The following is a 25,977-nucleotide window of genomic DNA, read 5'->3' on the forward strand; positions in this document are numbered from 1 at the left end:
AAGGTAAATGTAAGCTGCTTCACCAACCAGATCACAGTTCCAGAAAGTAAAACCTTGTGTACTCTGTGAATTAAGAAATTTGAAAACTACTTACATGTGACATATAAGAGAATATGTTTTATAGGACATTAGAGAGTTTTATGTTGAGGAAAATATGTGACAGCCACAGAATAGAATAGAGTAAACACACATTGATATTATTAGCAAATTTCCTTTAGATTTTTTTGTGTGTTCATATAATAAACTTGGATTGTGTGGTTCACAACAAACTGTGGAAAATTATTAAAGAGATGGGAATACCAGACCATCTGACCTGCCTCCTGAGAAATCTCTATGTAGGCCAGGAAGCAACAGTTAGAACTGGACATGGAACAACAGACTGGTTCCAAATCAGGAAAGGAATACGCCAAGGCTGTATATTGTCACCCTGCATGTTTAACTTCTATGCAGAGTACATCATGAGAAACACTGGGCTGGATGAAGCACAAGCTGGAATCAAGATTGCCGGGAGAAATAGCAGTAACCTCAGGCATGCAGTTAGATGACACCGCCCTTACGGCAGAAAGCGAAGAACTAAAGAGCCTCTTGATGAAAGTGAAAGAAGAAAGTCAAAAAGTTGGCTTAAAACTCAACATTCAAAAAACTAAGATCATGGCATCCAGTCCCATCACTTCATGGCAAATAAATGGAGAAGCAATGGAAACAGTGACAGACTTTATTTTGGGGGGCTCCAAAATCACTACCGATGGTGACTGCTGCCATGAAATTAAAAGATGCTTGCTCCTTGGGAAAAAAGCTATGACTAACCTAGACAGCAGAGACATTATTTGCCAACAAAGGTCTACCTAGTCAAAGCTATGGTTTTTCCAGTAGTCACGTATGGATGTGACAGTTGGACCATAAAGAAAGCTGAGTGCTGAAGAGTTGATTTTGAACTGTGATGTTGGAGAAGACTCTTGAGAGTCCCTTGGATTGCAAGGAGATCCAACCAGTCCATCCTAAAGGAAATTAGTCCTCAATATTCATTGGAAAGACTGATGCTGAAGCTGAAACTCTAATACCTTGGCCACCTGATGCAAGGAACTGACTCACTTGAAAAGACCCTGATGCTGGGAAAGATTGAAGGTGGGAGGAAAAAGGGACAACAGAGGATGAGATGGTTAGATGGCATCACCGACTCAATGGACGTGAGTTTGAGTAAGCTCCTGGAGTTGGTGATGGGCAGGGAGGCCTGGCATGCTGCAGTCCATGAGGTTGCAAAGAGTCAGACACAACTGACCGACTGAACTGAACTGATAATAAACTTTTCCATTTTTCTGTCTTCACCTCTAATTCAGATTAAGTATTACTTCCACTTTCTTTTGACGTTTTTATTCTTTAACTTTCCCTTATATTCCTTGTATATTTAGTATCTAAAGATATGCATATTTGAAGGTATATTATGACACACAAATAGCAAATACTCTGCTGCAGGTCCTGTGCAGAGAGCTTTATGTGTGTAAACTCATTCACAGTGCATATGTATCTCTCATGTCCATTCATTTACAGTTTTATAAGAGTATTTAAAAAACATTTAATGCATTGAATGCAGAGCAGGCTAAGTAGCAAGTGAAAATAAACTAATTAAGATGATTTATATGAGGCCCCTTTGAAGTGAAGTTGTTCAGTCGTATCCAACTCTTCACGACCCGTGGACTGTAGCTCACCAGTCTCCTCTGTCCATGGGATTCTCCAGGCAAGAATACTGCAGTGGGTTGCCATTTCCTTCTCCAGGGGATCTTCCTGACCCAGGAATTGAAACTGGGTGTCCCACATTGCAAGCAGACACTTTACCGTTTGAGCCACCAGGGAAGCCCCAAAATTAAGAGGTATAGATATCTTATATTTTACCCGCCCGTCCCTTTTCCCTTAGGCTTTTATTTAAAAAGTATAAGCATGGACATCTAACAAGTATGGTTGCTTTTGCAAATACTATAACTTCAAGGTCATTTTCACCATCAAGCACTTTTTACCCATCTTTTAATATTATGTATATTATGAAGAATGTTATTAATAATTTTATATATTTCTGTTAACTTATACTCAAATTATCAGAGCATAGGTGTTTCAAGGAGAATTTTATCTAAGAATATATTGTTTTTTATAAACTATATTTTACAATGCATTTCTCTCTGTATAGTTTTTGTGTCTTTACTTGGTCTTGATTTTCTGCCTGCTTAACTTTTCTTGTTTGAAAATAGGAGTGCCCAGAATAGATTAACCACAAGAGCAAATATGTTGAATTTTTTTCCGTATCACAAACTTTGGAATTCCGAGCGACTTCTAAAATTGATACCATCTCTCTTAATCATATTGCTTAGATAAAAACAGAAGTATAGGAATGTTAGAAGTCTAGCATTTTGCATCGCCCCTCCCTGGTTCCATGGAACCAGTTTCCGTCCTGGTGAGTCACATAATTCTACATTTTTCATGGCTATCCTTTTACCTGCCTTATTTGTGGGCATAATCTACCAATGTCAGCATAGTGAATTACGAGCAGCAGCTTAAGGTAAACATCATTTACTCATAAGAAATTATTTCCACATCACCTTGGTTTTTGACTTGGCATTAAGAAAAAAGAAAAAAAAAAAGAAATCCCGTCCCTTTTTATAATCACCTGTCATACATTTGAAATAACAAAGAGCCTCGAATTCTGCCTTCTCTAGCCTGAGTGTGCCATGCGCTGTGCTATGATTTATGACCTGAGCATCCAACACCCTCCATGCACTAACAAGACTGCCCGCTGCTTTTGAAATGTACCCCCCCCGCCAATGAAAGCAAACACAGCCTTGTGTTATAAAGCCTTGTCTGCATTCAAGGAATTAAACACACATGAGTTCTAATTTTTCGTCTTCTTTTGGCATTGCCTTTAAAAATGGCTAAAATAAGATCCATGGGTGAACAGGATTTCATATACTAGATGAGGGCTCTAAGGGGAATCCTGACCCCAAGAAAAAGGTGCAGGGATATTTGGCAGAATGTCAACATGGTTTCCACTAGAACATGACAGAGACTCATTATGGGCTTGCTGTTGCCTGTGAGCTGGTTTCACTACCATCAACTATGAGGCCAGAATGCCTGGTTCCAGATGCTCTTGCCAACTGACCGTAAAATTGCTGTGCATTTCTGGCCAAACCTGAGATTTTAAAAACTCCCCTCCCCCTCCCCTCAACACCCTAACCCCCAATTCCCTCTAAAAAGCTGCTCATTATTCTTCCTTTGCCCCCTGATCTCAGCAAAAGAAATACTTCTGGAATCAATTAGAAATGTCTGCCCTTGATGAGGTTTGCACGTGAGTTTGGAGTTGTGAGGCTTTGATAGCGGCAGCCAACAGCTGCAGTTTCAGGTGGTAAAATCTAAGAAGGAATTTTCCAGGGTTTATTTACCATCATAAAAATTTTAAAAATAGGCAAGACACGTTAGGAGACCGACTCCTATGCCTTTGAAAGTGAAGTTAAATTTGGATCTTATATTTGTTTTATCCACAATGAACAAGCTGGAGCTCCGATAGGGGGTATCTTTTCATTCCTTTAATAGATTGTGCCAAATGATTATAAATTCTGGCGATGGGGATCTCCTTTCTGAAGGTAATAGCAAAAGAACATCTGTTATTTCTTCTGACAAATTAATTGTTTGAAAAGTAAAGATAGCCGAGGTTAACGGAAATCAGAACCCACCTTATGAATATAAGGTGAGTTAGTGTAATACATTTGCCTATACTTTTTCTCTCTGGCTATATGTGTATATAAATTATTTTATAAAAAAAACTGCAGTAAGAACTTTTTCCTTTATAAATATAGTCATTTGGTAAGTCTTTGTTAGTTCTTATTTGATAAGATACGATCAGCTTCTTTTTTTTATTTATGTGTTTAACTAAATCACATCAGCTATTTGAGCATGAAAATGAAGTGATTTTTCTAAAGCCAAACTAAAAGGCATAGTAACACGGGTATCCAAATTATCACCTGGCACAAGTCCTTTTCCTTCCTTGATAGGCTTCCTGGAAGCCTGCTTTTGTTTCTCCCACTGTCTAAAAAGCAGAAAAATTTCAGGCACTAAAATTTTCAATCATGCCTTTAAGAAATGCTATCAGACTTTTGTTTTCCTCTATGGTGGTGGCCCCATCACTTCATGGGAAATAGATAGGGAAACAGTGGAAATCGTGTCAGACTTTATTTTTTTGGGCTCCAAAATCACTGCAGATGATGAGTGCAGCCATGAAATTAAAAGACGCTTACTCCTTGGAAGGAAAGTCATGACCAACCTAGAGAGCATATTCAAAAGCAGAGACATTACTTTGCCAACAAAGATTCGTCTAGTCAAGGCTATGGTTTTCCCTATGGTCATGTATGGATGTGAGAGTTGGACTGTGAAGAAGGCTAATAAGCGCCAAAGAATTAATGCTTTTGAACTGTGGTATTGGAGAAGACTCTTGAGAGTCCCTTGGACTGCAAGGAGATCCAACCAGTCCATTCTGAAGGAGATCAGCCCTGGGATTTCTTTGGAAGGGATGATACTAAAGCTGAAACTCCGGTACTTTGGCCCCCTCATGTGAAGAGTTGACTCATTGGAAAAGACTCTGATGCTGGGAGGGATTGGGGGCAGGAGGAGAAGGGGACGACAGAGGATGAACTGGCTGGATGGCATCACTGACTCGGTGGACGTGAGTCTGGGTGAACTCTGAGAGTTGGTGATGGACAGGGAGGCCTGGCGTGCTGCAATTCATGGGGTCGAAAAGAGTCGGACAAGACTGAGCAACTGAACTGAACTGAACTGATGGTGGTAGTGGTGGTGGTGGTAGTTTAGTTACTAGGTTAAGTCTGACTCTTTGCGACCCTATGGACTATAGCCCTCCAGGTTCCTCCATTCATGGGATTTCCCAGGTAACAATAGTGCTATGGGTTGCCATTTCATTTTTCTCAGAGAATCACCATTAAATACAGAATTTTAATTCCCAGAAAAACTTGCTGCTGCTGCTGCTGCTGCTGCTGCTGCTAAGTCACTTCAGTCGTGTCCAACTCTGTGCGACCCCATAGATGGCAGCCCACCAAGCTCCCCCGTCCATGGGATTCTCCAGGCAAGAATACTGGAGTGGGTTGCCATTTCCTTCTCCAATGCGCGAAAGTGAAAAGTGAAAGTGAAGTCACTCAGTCGTGTCTGACTCTTAGAGACCCCATGGATTGCAGCCTACCAGGCTCCTCCATCCATGGGATTTTCCAGGCAAGAGTACTGGAGTGGGGTGCCATTGCCTTCTCTGCAGAACAACCTAGTCTGTAGTTAAATGGAACTGTAAGCACCTGTTACTTCCTCTTAAAGTAATGTGGTTTCTATTTATATAATGATGGTGGGTATATGGAAGGAATTTTATGTCTATTTCTCTGATAGTATCATCATATTTAAAGGCCATAAAGATAAGTTTAAATTTGAATTTTTATGAGAACTCTCTCCACATGTGCAGACATCTGCCTACCAACAGTGTGGTTTCTAGGTTGAAATATATTAGTAGAACTAAATGACTGAATTATCAAGTGTACCTAAAATATGATACAATTTTATTATATTCATAGAATAACTTTAGTTCTTCAGTAGGCTGGAAAACAGTTACATAGAATACCTAATGTCACGTGTATGACACAATGTAAGGAAGGTAAAAAAGATACCTATATTTTGCCTAATAGTTTCCTGGGTAAATTAGCATATCAACAACAACAAGATCAAAGCGAAACAAGGCTGAACAACTTAATTACCATCTTTCAAAAACAATGCCTTGTTCCTTCTCAATATCCTCCATGTGTTCTTCATGTAATTGGTAAGCCAAACTTCCTTGTATTGAGCAAAATAAAATAAAAATCCTATATGTAGCCTTTAACAGTGTTCTAAAAGTTACTTCCCTGTGATCAAATTGTTACAGAAAGGAAAAGGTGACATTAGTTTGTTCCTTTTATCTGAGATGAAATGTCCCATGTGCCACCTTTCTCTGCTGCTGCTGCTAAGTCGCTTCAGTCGTGTCCTACTCTGTGCGACCACATTGACGGCAGCCCACCAGGCTCCCCCGTCCCTGGGATTTTCCAGGCAAGAATACTGGAGTGGGTTGCCATTTCCTTCTCCAATGGATGAAAGTGAAAGTGAAGTCACTCAGCTCTGTCAGAATCTAGCGACCCCTTGGACTGCAGCCCACCAGGCTCCTCCATCCATGGGATTTTCCAGGCCAGGGTTCTGGAGTGGGGTGCCATTGCCTTCTCCCCACCTTTTTCTGCTACTGCTGCTACTGCTAAGTCCCTTCAGTCGTGTCCGACTCTGTGCGACCCCACAGACAGCAGCCTACCAGGCTCCCCTGTCCCTGGGATTCTCCAGGCAAGAACACTGGAGTGGGTTGCCATTTCCTTCTCCAATGCATGAAAGTGAAAAGTGAAAGTGAAGTCGCTCAGTCATGTCTGACTCTTAGCAACCCCATGGAATGCAGCCTACCAGGCTCCTCCAACCCTGGGATTTTCCAGGCGAGAGTACTGGAGTGGGGTGCCATTGCCTTCTCCAACCTTTTTCTCAATATGTTCAAATCTAAGAGCAAAATCCAGCTATTTGGTAGTAAACACATTGACAGTAGAAAGAGTCTCTTCAGGGAGGAAGAAAACTTTCAAATAGAAGGCTTCCTTGAAGAGATCAGATAAGACTACAAACCTGGTAATAACCATTTGGACATTCAATCTCAGAGAAAAGCACTCTAGCTGATGGAGGATTATCACCTGACACCCTTGCTTGTGATTCCTGTTTGCTTTCTCAGTGGAATTATCTTCTCTTTATGCTTACATAAAGGATCCAGAAATTACCTGATACAAATTAAAAACTAATATGAATTTTCAAGAGTTTACACTGTATTTTACATTATTTCTTCCAAAATCAAGTACTTAATTAGGTATTTGTAAGGAATTTGGTCTAGCGGGCAGCATAGGAGGGTTTAGTTCAGTCCCTCAGTCGTGTCCAACTCTTTGCAACCCCATGAATCGCAGCACGCCAGGCCTCCCTGTCCATCACCAACTCCCGGAGTTCACACAAACTCATGTTCATGGAGTCTGTGATGCCATCCAGCCATCTCATCCTCTGTCGTCCCCTTCTCCTCCTGCCCCCAATCCCTCCCAGCATCAGAGTCTTTTCCAATGAGTCAACTCTTCACATGAGGGGGCCAAAGTATTGGAGTTTCAGCTTTAGCATCAGTCCTTCCAGTGAACACCCAGGACTGATCTCCTTTAGGATGGACTGGTTGGATCTCCTTGCAGTCCAAGGGACTCTCAAGAGTCTTCTCCAACACCACAGTTCAAAGCATCAATTCTTTGGCGCTCAGCTTTCATCACAGTCCAACTCTCACATCCATACATGACCACTGGAAAAACCATAGCCTTGACTAGACGAACCTTTGTTGGCAAAGTAATGTCTCTGCTTTTGAATATGCTATCTAGATTGGTCATAACTTTCCTTTCAAGGAGTAAGCATCTTTTAATTTCATGGCTGCAGTCACCATCTGCAGTGATTTTGGAGCCCCAAAATATAAAGTCTGACACTGTATCCATTGTTTCCCCATCTATTTGCCATGAAGTGATGGGACCAGATGCCATGATCTTAGTTTTTTGAATGTTGAGTTTTAAGCCAACTTTTTCACTCTCCTCTTTCACTTTCATCAAGAGGCTTTTTAGTTCCTCTTCACTTTCTACCATAAGGGTGGTGTCATCTGCATACCTGAGGTTATTGGCATTTCTCCCGGCAATCTTGATTCCAGCTTGTGCTTCTTCCAGCCCAGCGTTTCTCATGATGTACTCTGCATACAAGTTAAATAAGCAGGGTAATGATATACAGCCTTGACGTACTCCTTTTCCTCTTTGGAACCAGTCTGTTGTTCCATGTCCAGTTCTAACTATTGCTTCCTGACTTATAGGTTTCTCAAGAGGCAGGTCAGGTGGTCTGGTATTCCCATCTCTTTCAGAATTTTCCAGTTTATTGTGATCTGCACAGTCAAAGGCTTTGGCATAGTCAATAAAGCAGAAATAGATGTTCTTCTGGAACTTTCTTGAGTTTCTCAAGAGGCAGGTCAGGTGGTCTGGTATTCCCATCTCTTTCAGAATTTTCCACAGTTTATTGTGATCCACACAGTCAAAGGCTTTGGCATAGTCAATAAAGCAGAAATAGATGTTTTTCTGGAACTCTCTTGCTTTTTCCATGATCCAGCAGATGTTGGCAATTTGATGTCTGGTGCCTCTGCCTTTTCTAAAACCAGCTTGAACATCTGGAAGTTCATGGTTCACGTATTGCTGCATCCTGGCTTGCAAAATTTTCAGCATTACTTTACTAGCCTGTGAATCCTTATCTATCAAAGTTACATATATATATGTAAGTGGATTAAATTCCCTGACCAAAAGTTATATAGCTCAATGGATAAAAGAACAAATTCAATAATGACATGCCTACAAGATAATTACTGTAGCCTTAAACACATTTCAATCAATGGTTACCAAAATAAAAGCAGATTAGCCATACTTATATCAGACAAAATATACTTTAAACTAAAAATGATAAAAAGAAACAAAGAATGTCACTATGTAATGAGAAGGATGCCAATCCTTCAAGAAGATATAGCATTGCTAAATATATATGTACCCAATGGTAGAGTACCTAAATATGTAAAGCAAAATCTAACATAATTAAAGGGAGAAGTAAGCAGTAACACAGTAATAGTTGTGAACTTTCGTCCCCACTCTAAACGATGAATAGGTTATATAGACAGAGAATCAACAAGGAAACAGTGATCTGAACAACACTATAGATTAAAAGAACCTAAGAAAACATACACAAAACAGACAGTAAAGAATTCAGGAAAATTCCTGGGTACAAAATTAACGTACAAAAATAAGTAGTATTTCTATACACTAAGAACAAAATTTCTGAAGAAAAATTTTTAAAAATTGATCTCATTTATAAAGTGTTCAAAAACAAAATGCTTCAAAATAAATTTAACTAAGAGGTGAAGTTTTTATGCTGAAAACCAAAGAATATTAAAATGAAGACATAAATAAATGGAAAGGTATACATGTTCATCAGAGAAGGCAATGGCACCCCACTCCAGTACTCCTGCCTGGAAAATCCCATGGATGGAGGAGCCTGGTAGGCTGCAGTCCATGGGGTCACTGAGGGTCGGACACGACTTGAGCGACTTCACTTTCACTTTTCACTTTCATGCATTGGAGAAGGAAATGGCAACCCACTCCAGTGTTCTTGCCTGGAGACTCCTAGGGACGGGGGAGCCTAGTGGGCTGCCATCTATGGGTCACACAGAGTCGGACACGACTGAAGTGACTTAGCAGCAGCAGCCTACATGTTCATGGATTGAAATTATTAATATTATTAACTTGGCAATACTACCATAAGTCTTCTACAGATATAATGCAATCCCTATCAAGATTTCCATGGTATATTTTGAAGAAGTAGAAAAAATAGACCTAAAATTTATATCTAACCACAAAACAAAAACCCAAATAGCCAAAGAAATTCCAGGAAAGAACAAAGCAGGTGATATCATACTTCCTGAGACGCTATAAAGGTATAGTCATCAAAACTATATGGTATGGTATGATATGGCAAATAGACCGGATGAACAGTATCAAGAGCCCAGAAATAAACTCCGATATATACAGTTAATATTTGATAAGGGAGATAAGAATACTCAATGGAGAGAGAACAATCTCTTCAATTAATGGTGCTGAAATAATTGGATATTCACATATAAAAGAATGAAACCAGATTCATGCCTTATGCTGCTTACCAAAATTAATTTGAAATAAGTTAAAAATGTAAATGTCTGACACCATAAAACTCCTAGAAGAAAACAGGAATAAAGCTCCTTGATATGGGTTTTCGTAATGATTTTTTTTGGATATGATAGAAGCAACAAAATCCAAATTAGATAAGTGGGACTACATCAAACTAAAGTTTCTACACAGCAAAGGAAATCATCAAAAAAGTAAAAAGACAACCTATGGAATGGGGAAGGTATTTCCAAACTGTACATCTGATAAGGGACCAATAGCTAAAATACATGAACTCATACAACTCAATAGAAACCCTTTCAAATATCCCTATTAATACACAAAAGATGTGAATAGTTATAAGTTAAATAACTACTAGGGATATAATGTATAGGATGATGACTATAGCCAACACTTCTGTATGACCTATAGAAAACTTAAGAAAATAAATCCTAAGAGTTCTTGTTATAAGAAGTTATTTTCCTTTTTTCTTTCTTTTCTTTTTATTGTATCTATATGAAAGATATGGGCTTCCCAGGTGACTCAGTGGTCAGATTTCTTGCCAATGCAAGAAACATGAGTTTGATCCCTGGATCAAGATAATCCCATGAAGAAGAAAATGTCAACCCACTCCAGTATTATTGCCGGGGATATCCCATGGACAGAGGAGCCTAGTGGGCTACAGACCATGGGGAGGCAAAAGAGTCTAATGCAACTTAGTGGCTAAACAACAAAAACGATATGAAAAGATGGATGTTAGCTAAATCTAATGTGGTAATTGTTGTTCAGTTGCTAAGTCATGTCTGACTGTTTGTGACCCCTTGGACTGCAGCATGCCAGGCTTCCCTGTCCTTCACTCTCTCACGGAGTTTGCTCAAACTTGTGTCCATTGAGTTGATGATGCCATCCAACCATCTCATCCTCTATTGCCTCCTTCTCCTCCTGCCCTTAATCTTTCCCAGCATTGGATCTTTTCCAAGGAGTCAGCTCTTCACTTCAGGTGGAGAAAGTATTGGAGCTTCAGCTTCAGCATCAGTCCTTCCAATGAAAGTTCACAGTTTATTTCCTTTAGGATTGTCTGGTTTGATACCCTTGCTGTCCAAGGGACGCTCGAGAGTCTTCTCCAGCACCACAACTCAAGAGCATAATCCTCTGACACTCAGCTTTCTTTATAATATAACTCTCACATCCATACATGACTACTGGAAAAACCATAGCTTTGATTATATGGACCTTTGTGGGCAAAGTGATGTCTCTGCTTTTTAGTATGCTATCTGGATTTGTCTTGGATTTGCTTCAAAGGAACAAGTGTCTTTTAATTTCATGACTGCAGTCAACATAAGCAGTTACTTGGGAGACCAAGAAAATAAAATTGGTCAGTCAGTGTTTCCACTTTTCCCTCTGCTATTTGCCATGAGTTGATGGGAATGGATGCCATGATCTTTGTTTTCTGAATGTTGATTTTAAGCCTGCTTTTTCACTGTCTTCTTTCACCCTCATCAAGAGGCTGTTTAGTTCCTCTTTGCTTTCTGCCATTAGAGTGGTATCATCTGCATATCTGAGGTTATTGATATTTCTCCCAGCATTATTGATTCCAGCTTGTGATTCATCCAGTCCAGTATTTTACATGATGTTCTCTGTATATAAATTACATAATCAAGGTGACAGTATACAGCCTTGAGGTACTCCTTTCTCAGTTTGGAATCAGTCCATTGTTCCATGTCTGGTTCTAACTGTTGCTTCTTGACCTGCATATAGGTTTCTCAGGAGACAGGTAAGGTGGTCTGGTATTCCCATCTCTTTAAGAATTTTCCACAGTTTCATGTTGTCCACGTGGTCAAAGGCTTTGGTGAACTCAGTGAAGCAGAAGAGGATTTTCTGGAATTCTTTTGATTTTTCTCTTTTTTTTTATCTGGAATTCTCATTCTTTTTCAGCATCCAATAGATGTTGGCAACTTGATCTCTGGTTCGTCTACCTTTCCTAAATCCAGCTTGTATATCTGGACCTTCTTGGTTCATATACTGCTGAAGCCTAGCTTGAAGGATTTTGAGCATTACCTTGCTAGCATGTGTTTATATAGTAGTTTGAACATTTTTGGCATTGCCCATATTTGGGATTGGAAAAAAAACAAACAAACTGATCTTCCCCCATCCTATGGCCACTGCTGAGTTTTCCAAATTTGCTGGCATATTGAGTACAGCACTTTAACAGCCTCATCTTTTAGGATTTTTAATAGCTCAGCCAGAATTCTACCATTTCCATTAGCTTTGTTCTTGGTAATGCTTCCTAAGGCCCACTTGACTTCATACTCTAGGATGTCTGGTTGTAGTCGAGTAACAAAACCATCATGGTTATCTGTATCATTAAGGTTTTTTTGTATAGTTTTTCTATGTATTCTTGCCACCTCTTCTTAATCTCTTCTGCTTTTCTTAGATCTTTGCCATTTCTTTCCCTTATTGTGCCCATCTTTCAATGAAATGTCCCCTTGATATCTTCAATTTTCTTGAAGAGATCTCTAGTCTTTCCCATTCTGTTGTTTTCCTCTATTTCTTTGCTTTGTTCCCTTAAGAAGGTTTTCTTGTCTCTCCCTGCTCTTCTCTGGAGCTCTGCATTCAGTTGTGTATATCTTTCCCTTTCTCTTTGCCTTTTGCTACTGTTCTTTTCTTAGCTATTTGTAAGGCCTCCTCAGCCAACCACTTTGCCTTCTTGCATTTCTTTTTCTTGGGAAGGTTTTGGTCACTGCCTCCTGTACAATGTTATAAACCTCCATTCATAGTTCTTCTGGCACTGTATCAGATCTAACCCTTAAATCTATTGTCATTTCCACTGTATAATCATAAGAGGTTTGATTTAGGTCATACTAAATGGCCTAGTGGTTTTCCCTGCTTTCTTCAATTTAAGTCTGAATTGGGCAATAAGGAGTGCATGATCTGAGCCACAGTCAGCTCCCAGTCTTGTTTTTGCTGACTGTATAGAGCTTTTCCATTTTCAGCTGCAAAGAGTATAATCAATCAGATTTTGGTATTGATCATCTGGCGAAGACCATGGGTAATTACTTCATAATACATGTAAATTAAATTATTGTGCTGTATGCCTTAAACCTACTCAGTGATATATGTCACTTATTTTTCAATAAAACTGTAAAAGTTTTTGATATTTTACCAACATTTAAAATCAGGACACTCTTAAGAACCCAGATTAATAATATCTCTTAAAAATTTTGACAATCTGGCAACACTGAACTGGCATAACATTTGAACATCAATGAGTTACAGCCAAAGAATGGTTTTGAGTCCATGAATGCTCCTCTAGGCGAGGTTTTGATTCTTTCAGGTCATAGATGTCAGAAAGGACAGGCAAATAGAAGTTACAGACAGCATGTGAGTACTTGTAATTTGTGCCATGGGAGAAAATGAGTAGATTACCTTTTATAGATTAAAGGACAATATTTCGACTTTGAGGCAAAAATAAATGAAGAGATAAACCACTATTGTCAGCTTTCATCATTTGAGGTATTTTAGAATTGGAAGAAACCGAATCATCCTTTTTTGGCACTTTAGAGATGTGCCCTACGTCTAAGAGATTCAGTGTCTTGTCCAGAGTTACGTGGTTAGTGTGGAGCCCAGACAAAGATCTAAGTCTTTTGGTGTTTGTATTATTTATGGTTTGTATGTGCATAAAATTTGTCAGGAGGTACACACACACATAACAACATTAGAATGCTCTGGGGAGAGGAATTGCGTCACAAAAGAATAGATGTGGAAGGGACCTTTTCACAGAATCTTTAAAGTTTGATTCATGTGAATGTACTACCAATTTTTATGACCTTATTGATACACCAAAGAGTAATTTTTTCCATGAATGTATAGGAAATAAATATAATACACTAAAGCATATAAATTTAGATATATAAAATGGTTACTTATAAATTCAAACAAATAGATCTAATTTAAAAAATAACAAGGTGTACTTCAATTTAGACAGCTTTGCTTTTTTCCTGTAATCAATACTGAAATCACGTTTTTTCTGTCATGTGTTGAATATACTCATTGTCTGATTTTAACCCTTGAATAATTTTTAAAGTTTAACATCTTGACTAAAGTCAAATTGTTGAACTTTTTTGAGTATAACATTGAAAATTGCTTTATGTTTTACTTCTGTATCTGTGATTTAGAAAAATGAGGGAGCTTGAAATATAAGGAAGGTATAACAAAACAATATTCCTCTTATTATTTAGGTGTTATGCAAGAAAGCGCAGTTAAAGTAAATTATCCCCATAACTGTCAAATAAAAATTGCTTGATGAGGTAATATTAACAAATGTCATGCTTTACCATTGGATCCTAAGCCCAGAACTCTTGAAACACTTTGTAATGTTTAAATGTGGGAAATAGGTGTTATGAAGAAATGAATATACAAAGCCCAAGTTATTTACTAAATAAAGTACTTGAGACCTAAACCAAATAATGCTGTTACTTCTTTCCCAGTGGGATTTGAGTGATTACATCTGTCTTGGCAAAAGTGGATTGGTTTATCTTAATGTAAAGTCCATGTAATGCTTATATTACATTGTTTACATTGCTGATTGAAAGCTAATATACAATATATGCAGTTTGAGATGCCTGTTTCCAGTTTAAAGGGTATAGTTTTTATAGGACAAAGAATACTATCAATGGGCTTTGAAATTTACCTGAATATAACACATCTTTTTTTTTATTATACCTACCAAGAAAGGATAGTATTTTTCTTACTATTAACAATAAAATCTATTTAAATGATCCTCTCTTTGATTTATAAGGAAAACGGTAAGTTATATTGAATAATAATGTTAGCATTTTTATTAAAGAATTAGTATTTTATTATTAAAACATTGATGTTTCATTCAACTTACTTGGATTTTAATATATCCAAGAATCACATACTCATGAAATATGAAGTAGCAACTTTGCACTGGGATATTTATCATAGAGTTTAGGAGCAGAGAGTAGGAATGCGCAAAGTTTGATTTGGGTTCTGGCTTTGATATTAATATTTACAAACTATATGAACGTTAGGAAGTTTTCAAGCTTCCTAGGGATAATGATAGAATTTTTGCAAGAATTAAATGCAATATTGCATGTGAAGCCCTTAAAGTAGTTTCACTGTGTGGTACATATTTAACAAGTCATAACTTGTCTTGTTATTGATGATGAAAACAACAACGACATCACCAGAAACAGGTACTGAGACTGATACTAAGAGAAATGGCAAATGAGACCTTATCCCAACCTTTAAGAATGTGGAGGAGATGATCGAATAAACTAGTACTTCGAGTAGGGTTTGATAAATGCTCTGTTAAAGTTATACACATTGTGCTCTGAGAGAAATAAAGAAGAAAAACAAATAATCCAGTGGTGGTGTGTGATAAGATTTCCCGAGGTGATGATATGTATCTTGGGCATGAGTAGAAACTTACCAACTGAGGAGTTATGAGGGGGGACATGTCAAGCAGACCAAAAAGCTGGGGCCAAGGCCAGTAGGTGAGAAAATCCATGTCATTTTGGAGAATTGACAGTAGTTCTTTATGGCTACAGTGGAGTGAGAGTGGAAGAACCCAAGGAATAGTATTAGAAAAACAAAAAGGACAATCGTAGAAAAAGAATTATAGAGTCCACAATAGGAGCTAGGGCTTTTGTCCTCAGGGCACTAGTACCTATACCACTGAAGAATTTGCTTAGATTCATATTTTAATATGATCACTGAAAGATTCTGTAAAGAAAGAACTGGTAGGGAACCAGTAAGGGGCAAGAAGTATATCTGGGACTAATTGCAGTAATTCTGGTGAGATGTGACAGCGACTTGAACTAGCATTGGGATTTCCTGATAGCTCAGTTGGTAAAGAATCCTCCTACGATGCAGGAGACCCCTGTTTGATTCCTGGGTGAGAAAGATCCCTTGGAGAAGGGATAGGCCACCCACTCCAGTATTCTTGGGCTTCCCTGTGGCTCAGCTGGCAAAGAATCCACCTGCAATGCGGGAGACCTGGGTTCGATCCTTGGGTTGGGAGGATCCCCTGGAGAAGGAAATGACTACCCACTCCAGTATTGTTACCTGGAGAATTCCGTGGCAGAGGTGCCTGGCAGGCTATAGTCCATGGGGTCAAAAACAGTTGGACACAACTGAGCAACTAAACTTTCACAGTTCAGATAACTCAGTAATGAAAAATATGTGCCATTTTTAAAATGAGTAACCAAGAAATTCATGATTAACTCTTAAGCTTAGAATTGTATCTTTTTATTCTTATCGGCCCTCAATTCAGTTCAGTTCAGTTCATTTCAGTCGCTCAGGTACTCTTTGCAACCCCATGAATCGCAGCACGCCAGGCCTCCCTGTCCATCACCAACTCCTGGAGTTCACTCAGACTCAGGTTCATCGAGTCAGTGATGCCATCCAGCCATCTCATCCTCTGTCGTCCCCTTCTCCTCCTGCCTCCAATCCCTCCCAGCATCAGAGTCTTTTCCAATGAGTCAACTCTTCGCACGAGGTGGCCAAAGTACCGGAGTTTCAGCTTTAGCACCATTCCTTCCAAAGAAATCCCAGGGCTGATCTCCTTCAGAATGGACTGGTTGGATCTCCTTGCAGTCCAAGGGACTCTCAAGAGTCTTCTCCAACACCACAGTTCAAAAGCTCACATCCATACATGACCACTGGAAAAACCATAGACTTGACTAGATGGACCTTTGTTGGCAAAGTAATGTCTCTGCTTTTGAATATGCTATCTAGGTTGGTCATAACTTTCCTTCCAAGGAGTAAGCGTCTTTTAATTTCATGGCTGCAGTCACCATCTGCAGTGAGTGATTACCAAATTTTTTCTTTTTTTTTAATTCCCTAATCTATAAGAAGAGAATGATAGCCAGCATCTTCCAGTGATTTTATGGATAGTTAAAGGAGAAATGTTATTTTATAAGTCCTGGTTCACATGTGTGCAGGAGTGAGTACAAATTTCATGTTTTAAGCCATGTTTAAAGACATACTACCAGAGGGAAAATTTTGTCCACTATTTCAGTACTAAGTGATACATGGATCTCTCTCCTCACCTTTCCATGATTCAGAATCATTTTTGGAAGGCCCACACTAATATCATAGACAGGTTTGCAGAGATTTTTGTGGTCAATATTACAGCAAAATGTAAGTGGAAACTATAAAGTTCATGTCATTTTCAAATATCTACAGATAAAAAAACAACAGTAGTGAGGTGATGTAAGGGGATTGGTAAGGTGTTGTGTATATGATAGTTCTTTGTGTGTGTTACTTTCATAATTTGATCCTTTTGAGTTATATTTTTTTTCCTTGATAGTAACCAGTCCTGAAAGATTATAAGATATCTTAAATGCCAAAAAGTGAACCTGGACCTGCTAAAAATTCTGTTAGTGCTTTCCCTAACTCCATTTATTCAAAAACCTTATAAACCAAATATTCAGGGCTCTTTGCCTTACTTTTCATATCACTGAGAGCACAGTTCCCCAACCTCCAGGATCTAATGCCTAATAATCTCAGATGGAGCTAATGTAATAACGATAGAAATAAAGTGCACAATAAGGTAATGGGTTTGAATCATCCCAAATTCATTCCCCAACCCAATCCATAGGGCTTCCCTTCACCTGGTAAAGAATCCGCCTTCAGTGCGGGAGACCTGGGTTTGATCCCTGGGTTGGGAAGATCCCCTGGAGAAGGGAATGGCTACCCACTCCAGTATTCTGGCCTGGAGAATTTCAGGGATTGTATATCTATGGGGTCTTAAAGAGTCGGACACGACTGAGCAACTTTCGCTTTCACTTTCACCCCAGTTCATGGAAAAACTGTTTTCCATGAAACCCATGCCTGGTGCTGAAAAGATTGGGGACCACTGACTTAGAGGTATGCTGGTGACTTAGAGGAATGTAACTTAGGAAATGAGTTAAATATTTAATACAACATTGCCTATAGTTATTGTAATTTGATATTTAAAGTTTATATATGAAATAAAGGTGAGTTAACCAGTAGAATCTTCAAGTGCTAATTGACAGGCAATTTTACATTGTATATATTAAGAGAAAAAGGTATAAAAGATACATAGTAATAAATAGAATTGATCATTTTACAGTGGAGAGTTGTGAAATACACCATATACTATTATGTTAGTACACTACTACAAGGGGTTCCTCAGAATGTCACAATATCAACTATAATGTAGGTTTTAATAAATTGCTATAGAAAATATAAAATTTCTGAAAGATTTTTACATGTATAATTATTATTAGGTGCCATCTCAGATTCCAGAAAGGCAAAACATGCATTCAAAACATGCAAAAACAGGCATGAAAGTCACTAATGTTTACCAAGGGTCTATTCTATTCTAAGTATGCATTTTCATTTACTCAGCATCATTTGGGCTTCCTTGGTGACTCAGATGGTAAAGAATCCACCTGCAATGCAGGAGACTGGAGTTTGATCCCTGATTTGGGAAGATCCCCTAGAGAAGGGAATGGGTACCCACCCTAGTATTTTTGCCTGGAGAACTCCAAGGACAGAGGAGACTGGCGCGTTACAGTCCTTGGGGTCTCAAAGAATCTGACACGACTGAGTGACTAACAGTTTCAACACTTGAACAGTATCATTTAGTATATATTATTATCCACACTTTTCAGATGAGGAATTTGAGACCCAGAAAGTTAGTTAATTTTGTCCAAGGCCATATGATTATAAGTTATAATGGTATAATTCAAACATTTTTGCTATCTGTGTGTTTGCTATTATAGTATATTCCCACATAATAATATTATATTATTCTCTCTCTCAAAGAATAATAATGACTGTGTTGATGAGACTATTTACACATATATGATAATTCCTTTATAAATATATACATTAATGAAATAAGATATTTTTAAAAAGTCTTATGAGGACAGTAAGCTCAAATCCCTTGACCTCCTAAAAATATTCCTATTCTGAGAACTTTTATAGATGAATCTCTCTGAAACCTTGGGATGTCATGATATGAACTCTGGTCTAACTAATGGCAGAAGTGGTGGGGAATGATGGAAGTGGGAGGTTGGTAGTGGGAGGTTATCAGTAAAGTCATTAACACTGAATTTTAAAAACAAGTTAACTCTCCTTAGGTGGGAAAGGCTTTGGAAGACATTCATGAATTTACTTCAGTTTAATTTTGGAGAAACAACTTTGACCTTTCCCTCTTTCCTTTTGCTCAGATTTCCACAGCAATGCCCCCCTGTGAGTTTTATTCCTGCCCTACTGGCCCTTCATTTTTACCTTCAAGAACTGACTTTTTTCTGACCATCTTTTTTCATAGGGTCTCAGGCTCAGTTTGCTAACTTTTACGGTGTGTTATCTATTTCCAACCCAAGGCAATTTACCCTAGTTTCATGGATTTCAATGCCTTCTAAAAGCTATTGATGGTAAATTTTATGTACTGCTTCCTGGTTTCTCCATTGAGTTTCAGATATATATTTAATTGCCTACTCTGTATCTAACTGGAGAAGCATAAATTTGGAAATAATAGGAGTTGTCTAAGCTGGAGATGCAAATTTAGGAGATAGCTATTTAAAGATCCATGGGAACTGATGAGTTGGAGAGGCAAATTAGGTTTCTTATATTATTCTAACTACAAAAATGCAGACATAAAACAATTTCATATTACTTTATTTGAATACATGTAAATCTAATTAAGCTATGTAATGATTATTCCCAACCGAAATAAATGTTTGGTTTGTTTTAGAACCACCAGTTAACATTCTAACCAACTTGTACATGAGGGAAGAGATAAAATTACAAGTTGGTATTATTGCCAGTTCTTCATTTCTGTATGAGAGAAGGCAATGGCAACCCACTCCAGTACTCTTGCCTAGAAAATCCCATGGACGGAGAAGCCTGGTAGGCTGCAGTCCATGGGGTTGCTAAGAGTCAGACATGACTGAGCGACTTCACTTTCACTTTTTACTTTCATGCATTGGAGAAGGAAATGGCAACCCACTCCAGTGTTCTTACCTGGAGAATCCCATGGACGGAGGAGCCTGGTAAGCTGCATGCAGTCCATAGGGTCTCACAGGGTCAGACACGACTGAAGTGACTTGGCAGCAGCAGCAGCAGCATTTCTGTATGAAGCTGAAATTCAACCTCTTATGCCAAACACTGATCTGTGTTAAGATCTAACAAATGCAAATACTTGCAGGCAATGTGAATTGGTGAAGGTGATTTGTTTTCTATACTCCATTTTTATTTTATTTATGTATTTTTCAGTCTTTTAAACTATTTATTTGAGTGCACCAGGTTTTAGTTGCAGCATGCAAGATCTGTGATCTTCAGTGCAGCATGTGGGATCTTTAGTTGTAGCATGCAGTCTCTTTTTTTAGTTGCAGGATTGGAATTCTTAAGTTGTGGCATGTGGGAGCTAGTCCCCAGACCGGGAATTGAACCTGGGTCCTCTGTATTGGGAACTCAGAGTCTTAGCCACTGGACCACCAGGGAAGTCCCTACACTACATTTTTAATGAAAGATTCAGAGTAGGTGCTCATGAAATCTACCCTTTTTTGAAATATACTTTCATTCATCCCTTTATATGTTCACTCATTTATAATCCACGAAATACACTTATGTTAGTTTACTTTTTTGGGTGCATCCAAAGTATGGTTTCTGAGTAGAAACTGCAAGGAGGGAGGGAGGGAGGAGGCCTGTGGAGGTACACCCATGGAAGTTTAAAGGTGCATCTTCATCTGCCTCTTCAGTGCAGTAGGCAGTATATCAGTCTCATGAAAGTGAAAGTCTTTCATCTGTGTTCAACTCTTTGTGACTCCTGGACTATAAAGTCCATTAATTCTCCAGGCCAGAATACTGGAGTGGATAGCCTTTCCCTTCTCCAGGGGATCTTCCCAATCCAGGGATCGAACCCTGGTCTCCTGCACTGCAGGTGGATTCTTTACCAACCGAGTTATCTGTCAGATGCTGACCTTCAAAGTAGATAAAGATAATCAGAGGTCAGAACTTCACAGAGTTGTACAGCCAGCAAATATGAAAGCAGAGATACAGCAGCAAAATATTTGGGTAATGATAATTTGAATGATTAAGGTGAAATTATATTATTTTTATGTACATTTACCAATAAATTAACTTTTAAATATTGCCTATCAAGTAAATATGTGAAATTTTACCTTTTTTGGGGGGTGATGAAAATATTTTGAAACTTGACAGGGGTGGTGGTTACCCAACTAAAGTTCTCTGAATTGTACACCGTCAAAGTGATTCATTTTACGTTATGTGAATTTGTCCGCAACGACAAGAAAAAAAAGAAAAGAAAAATAGTGTCATGAAGAGGAAAAAAGATGAAATCAATGTTTCAAAATGTTTCTAGATTGTAGAAAAAGCAAAAATAAAGTCCCCCGATTATGTACAGAAAAGTGTTTCTGTACTTGCGAAATGGTCCTGTTCACCAGAGATAAAAATTTCAGAACATACTCCCTCTAGCATTTTAAGGCTGAAGGCTAAAAGTATTCATTGCTTCAGTCACGTACAACTCTTTGTGACCCCATGGCCTATAGCCCACCAAGATCTTCTGTCCATGGATTTTTCCAGGCAAGAATACTGAAGTGAAGAGCCGTTCCCTTTTCCAGGGAATCTTCTTAATTAAAACCCCAGATCCTCTATTATGTCTGCCTGGGAGCCTTTAATCGCTTTCTTCAGTTAATTGCTGGAGCTAGGAATTCACTGGAGAGCGGCTTCCTTGTGCTGTTCAAAGTTGGGAAGGTAGAGCCCAGGTGCCTTAATTTATCTGCCCGTGGTCAAAAGGGCCAGCAATCTGGTAAATGTCAAAAACAGCTGACACAACACAGCCAGTCACTGCACTCAGAGACAGGTGGACGAAAGACTGCTAAAGAGATTTCACCCCTGAGTGCTACGGCGGCCGGCGGCTGCAGTGACTGCATTTTGTGGACATGTTGCTAGCGAGCTTTAAGATGTGCAGGGTGAGCAGGTGGGTTGCACCTGACCCTCCATATCCCCTGGCAGAATTACAGAGAGCTCTTCTCTGGGGAGAGGCTGCCTGTCTTGCAGGTAAGGGTGGATTTAATCAGTCTCTCCATCTGTCCCCTTTTCCAAAATCCTTTGCTCAGTTTGGAAGATCTCTGACATGTAGAGGTAAGCAGTAGGGAGGATGTTATTGTGTCCCCTTTAGCTTGGTAAGTGAGGGGACACACTCTTGTTTTATGGGTAATGGCTCCTCTCATTGCCTGTCTCCCCCACCTTATATTTATTTTTCTTTAAATACTCGCCTGTAGTTTATTTTGGTTTTTCTAAATAGACAATCACATCTGTAAACAGCAAGATTTTTGTTTTAGCCCCAACTCCCAATTCCTCACAACTTCTGCTCTCACATATTGGTTAGAATTGTCATTGTTATTGTTTGGTCGCTCAGTCATGTCTGACTCTCTGTGACCCCGTGGACCATAGCCTACCAGGAAGTCCATGGGATTTCCCAGGCAAGAATACTGGAATGGGTTGCCATTTCCTTCTCCACTGTCTCCCCTTTTTAATTTGTCATATCTTCCTGCCAGAATGATTGAGAATGTCAATTCTATATAATTAGAAAATATGTTCAGTTACTGGAATGTGACTTTTGGCTTAAGGTCTTCCCTCTTGTATACTTCTGCCTTTAATATTCAGTACTGTGTATGGGTTTCGAATGAAAGAAAACAGAGACAGTGGGTATACTCGACTCCAACTTTAGAAAGCCCATGGTTGCCCTTTGCTCTTGTCTCCTGAAGAGCGTTTGCTGCTTATCTCAAGACTCAGAGCTGGGACATTTTGCTCCCACGATAAAAGGGCCCAGTTACTTTCTCTGAAGGAAACTTGATGGCATATGACATTGTGATATACACGGATGCATATGGTTGGTTGCCCCCAGGGAGGGCACTGGAATGTTTGACAATCCTGCACATGTTTTCAGATGTTGAAGTTCATGAACTCCAAAGGACCAGGTGTCAAAATGGTTTTGTTTATGTGGTTTCAGAAAATTACAGTCTAAATGCAAATACAGTCTAGGCCATCCTGATTTGCTGAAGTATGTTTAGGGCTTACTAAGAAATTACTTAATAAATGCCTTTCTAATCATGTAAATACTACAACCTAGAACTTGGTAGATATGTCTAAATTGTAAGTAAGTCATAATTTAGTTTCTCTGTGACTTTCTCAATGTGTATCAAAACATGCAAAGTAGTCAGATTCCCAATACTTGAAGATGAATATAACAGCCCAGATCCTAGAATCTAAAGAATGTGATTAATATGGCACACACTGAAATGACGAATTTCCCCCAAATCATTAACTCAGAGCAGATAGCTTCATAAAATATATTTTATTCAACAGCAATCCTTAAACATGAATCAGTAAGATTAATTCTGGGATTCAAGATGAAGAATAACAAGAGGGGATGCTGAAACTTAATGGTGATTATTTTTTTCCATATTGAGTCAACCAATTTTATAGTAAAGAACAGTGTCCGCCAAATTTAAAGAAAACAAAAAAAACCCCAAAATAGTACGCTTGCTTTGATTCAATTGGCACTGAAGTTTTCTAAATAAAGGAAAGAACTGGGTGGACATATATTTGCGGTGAGAGCATAGTTTTGGGGGTTTTTTGTTGTTCTTTTGGTAGGTGTGATGGATTTCTTTTGCTGTCATAATTTGTGATGTGAATTGAATGTGGTAGAAATGATGGCCCATACAAGTTTTTGATGTGTATGTATTTATGTGTGAATAGAGGTTATTTACTTTTCACGTGAATGCAAGGATTTAAACAGTAAGGAGTACAGGAGTAGTTCATTTTGCCTGATAAAGCACTTAGCTTTGGGATTAGTATATATTTTTCCAGGGCCCCAGTTCTCTCGTGTATTCTAGAGCAGATCTGCTGATGATAATATATAAATATTTTCTCATGATAGTGATTTAAGATGCTAAAGTCTTTAAGAATTAGTCATATAAGTATATATGAAATTCCTACACTGGGTTTAATGCGACCTATTTAAAGTAACATGAAGACTACTGTTAAGTTTTGGTGAGAAATCTGAATATTCTAGTGGCTACTGCACTAAAACTGAAGACAGGTAATGTGCAGAGTGTAGACTGCTACTGTATTATCTAAGTTATGGATATGAAAGTTAAAGTATATTTATCTACACATGCTACAATAAATCTTAACAGTAACTGGTATGCAGAGAACATTTGAAAGGTAGTCCTGGCCAGACACAAGTCATTTGGCAGTGGCCTTGCCTAGTATATATTTTCAGGCCTGTCTGCACAAAGATGCTGGCACGTTAACCATGATTTCTATTCCAGGTGATGGATTTCTATCCAAGTAAGTGAGTGACTAAATATTTTCCGGTGGAATCTAGGCACCATAAAATCGCTGAAGCCAAATAAAAAAGTTGTCGACCTTTCTAAAAAGTAATTATAATAGCTTTGCGTACCACTATGACAGAAGAAATATTTCCACTTAGATCACTAAATGATGGTAGGAATTGAACCTAATAAGAAAAAAAAAGGTTATACAAGTATGTGGCTAATTATTTCTTTTTACCAACACTAATGAATATCTTACTGAATTTTTATGAATTTCCAAAAACCCCCTACTCATTAGCAACAACTGAATACATTGATTCCACATCCAACTCGATCAAACAAAAGAAATCCAATCTGAACCCACCAAAAACCCATGCCATCATCACTTCATCTGATTTATTCTACACAGCACCCGTTGAGAAAGTGAACACTTTACATTAGTTTATTTGTGTTTCCCTAAGCAATTAGAGATGAATATGCCTTCCCAAGTCCAAGCGATACAAATGTGAGGGTCCCTTTGTGGCAGGTTGTTTAAATTTACAACATAAAGCTAGCATTTCCATCTCCAATAAAATCCAAACAGACATTTAATTTTGGTGCATGACATTTCTGACTAAAATAGAGCCAGAAAAGGCTAGGACAGCTCTTATTGTTCATGAATCTGAACAAATTGGGGATCTGTGAATTTATAGCCAGGTTTTTCTCTACTATTGTTTAAAATAGCACACATGGAAAACACGCCATGGGTGTGTTGTAATTCAGCTTTAATGATGTAACACTTGGTTTCAGTCAATTGTTAGAGGGCTGCAAGTGACGTTGGTTTTGTGCTTCAGACGTTGCATGTAACTTAGCAATTATAGTAAGGCTTTCAATAATGGCTGCTGGCGGGATATCTGCAAGTGAAGTCATAGCAATTTTGAAAGAGAAAGCTAATAAAAATACACCTGCTCGTAGTGGAAAGTGAGCCTTTAATATCTCTGCTTTGAAGTTGGGTGAAGCCTTTGGTATTAGCTAACAGATATTATGATGTAGGAATAATCCACTGCCCCAGGGGAGAGCAAAGTTGAAGTTACAACAGATTGCTATTTTCTAATCACCTACTTTTCAATCAGTCTCATATCACCGAAGGAGGATAGAACGCAGTGATTTTTTTTTTTTTCCTGAAAAACCCAAAGAGACTACTGTTTGAAAGAAAACAACTGCATTTGTCAATATACAAGCTAGCACATACACATTCCTTAAACTAGTCAATAAGGGTGTAAACACATCTTACTGTGTCTGTTTTTGTTGTCAGAAACTTAATGGGAAATTTTACATTCCCATATATTGCTTCAAGATGATGTTCCAAGTTTCAGATTTGCTTTGTGAGATTTTCTTTCTCCTCCTTTTCCTTGGCCACTTTTAAAATAGTTTATTTATTCATAGCTCTTTACATGAAAAAAATAAAAGAGAAAATAAAGGTGCTTATGAAACTTCCCTTTATATTTCTTGGAGCATTACTGTTCCCAGGAATCTTCTTTGTGCTGTGGGAAATTAATTCTCTGTGTTGTTCACTTGCTTACTTCCGTTGCACTCACTTGGGCTTACTTATCATTGACAGCAAAAAACTTTTATGGGACATTTAAAATACTAAGTCCATAGTATATGCTGATTGAGATCACTGGAGGAAGAGATATTTAAGGAATAAATAGAGTTGCAATTTGGAATTTCTGCCCCCAAAATAACTATTAAATGACATACTAGAATGACTTTAACCACTTTTCCTGATACTTAACTGCTGTATT

General features: G+C 38.4%; 1 protein-coding gene across 5 annotated transcripts in view; it reads left to right on the top strand.

Moving 5' to 3' along the window:
* AGMO (alkylglycerol monooxygenase) overlaps positions 1–25,977 on the top strand; it is a 390,090-nt gene that overhangs the window by 221,067 nt on the left and 143,046 nt on the right. The gene's annotated exons all lie outside the window — the stretch shown is intronic.

Source organism: Bos indicus x Bos taurus, chromosome 4 (genome assembly GCF_003369695.1).
Source record: "Bos indicus x Bos taurus breed Angus x Brahman F1 hybrid chromosome 4, Bos_hybrid_MaternalHap_v2.0, whole genome shotgun sequence".
Classification (NCBI taxonomy): domain Eukaryota; kingdom Metazoa; phylum Chordata; class Mammalia; order Artiodactyla; family Bovidae; genus Bos; species Bos indicus x Bos taurus.